Below are 1,493 nucleotides of genomic sequence, written 5' to 3'. Positions count from 1 at the left end.
GTCCCCAACACCAGCTCCAGGGAAGCACACTCTGTCTCTCATCTTCTTATTCCTATTACAAAAAGCACGGTCAATATATCTTACCTGAGAGTCACCAACCACAAGAATGCGCTTACCTCCATTAGCAGGGGCAGTAGTACCCTTACCTTCACTGGCCACTGAAGTACATTCATCCTGAAGAACAGAGAAGCGATTTCCTACCTTCAGATCTTCACTCTTAACTTTCCTTACTCTGATGCGCCTTCCATTACTGTGAACCACTCGCCACTTGTAGCAGGTGCTGGACTGCACCTCACTGCTGGTAGCCGTTGCTACCTCCCCAGCTACAGCCTCCTCACAGCGAGAGACAGACTGCACCTCACTGCTAGAAGCCTCATTCCCCACAACTCCAGCCACCTCACACTCTCTCCCAGACCCATTGAGGTGGACCTTCAGCCTCCTAATCTCCTCCTGGAGAAGCAAGACCTCCTCCTTCAACTCTCCAACCTCAATTTTTAAAACACTGCAGAAGCAAGCCATGCTTTGTAACCGTCCACACTAATCCCCAAAGCAGCTCAGGGTCTGTGACCTCACGTGACGACTGACCACTGAGTACTCGGACCACTGAGTCCATACAAAGGATAAACTTGAAGAACAGGAGGAGAATGAAGTAATCAGTCCCTCAGCCTTGAGTCGATGTGGTCAGTCCATCAATCTTGAATAGAATACGGCAAAGGAGCGTATTCCTTTGCCGTATTCTATTCAAGTTTGATGGACTGACCACATCGACTCAAGGCTGAGGGACTGATTACTTCATTCTCCCCCTGTTCTTCAAGTTTATCCTTTGTATGGACTGATGAAGCCACTGTGTGGCGAAACGTTTCCTCTATAAAGATACCCAAGAGTTGCACATGTGTCTAATTTAAATTCAGGTGAGAGTGTAGGTGTCCTGCTCTGCTGGGGCTCAGGCAAGAGAATCCACCTGACGTGATTGGGAACTTTTAGGTTCATGCTTCTATTTGCAAAGGGAACGGTAGTTCCCTTTGCAAATAGAAGCTAGCACGAACACCCCTAACTAGGCCTATTCCTACTGGCTTAACTCTCCCCATAATGCTGACCCATAGGTTACCAGGAACACCCCTAAATAGACCTATCCCTACTGGCTTAAATTTCCCATGAATTTAACACTGACCCAAAAGCCAACAGAAACAACCCTAAATAGGTCTATTCCTATAATACTGTATATGATAAAAGTGAGTATGACCTATAGGACAATTTGTTATTATTATAGTCCGTACGGTTTTAGCACTTCCCTGAGTGTTAAAATAATCTGCCCTTCATGTAGGGTACTAGTGGTAAAATAATACCACTAGCACTCTAGTGGTAAGAGTGGTGGTGTAGTAGTGCCATCTAGTGGTGGTAGTCAGAGTTAGTCATGTTATCAGTGAGGGTGTTATAATGAAGGTCAGGACAGTGACCAACCTTAAGGTCACTAAAAGTCAGTTAACCTTCAG

The sequence above is a fragment of the Cherax quadricarinatus genome, chromosome 8 (assembly GCF_038502225.1).
Source record: "Cherax quadricarinatus isolate ZL_2023a chromosome 8, ASM3850222v1, whole genome shotgun sequence".
NCBI lineage: Eukaryota > Metazoa > Arthropoda > Malacostraca > Decapoda > Parastacidae > Cherax > Cherax quadricarinatus.
This window is presented reverse-complemented; position numbering follows the sequence as displayed.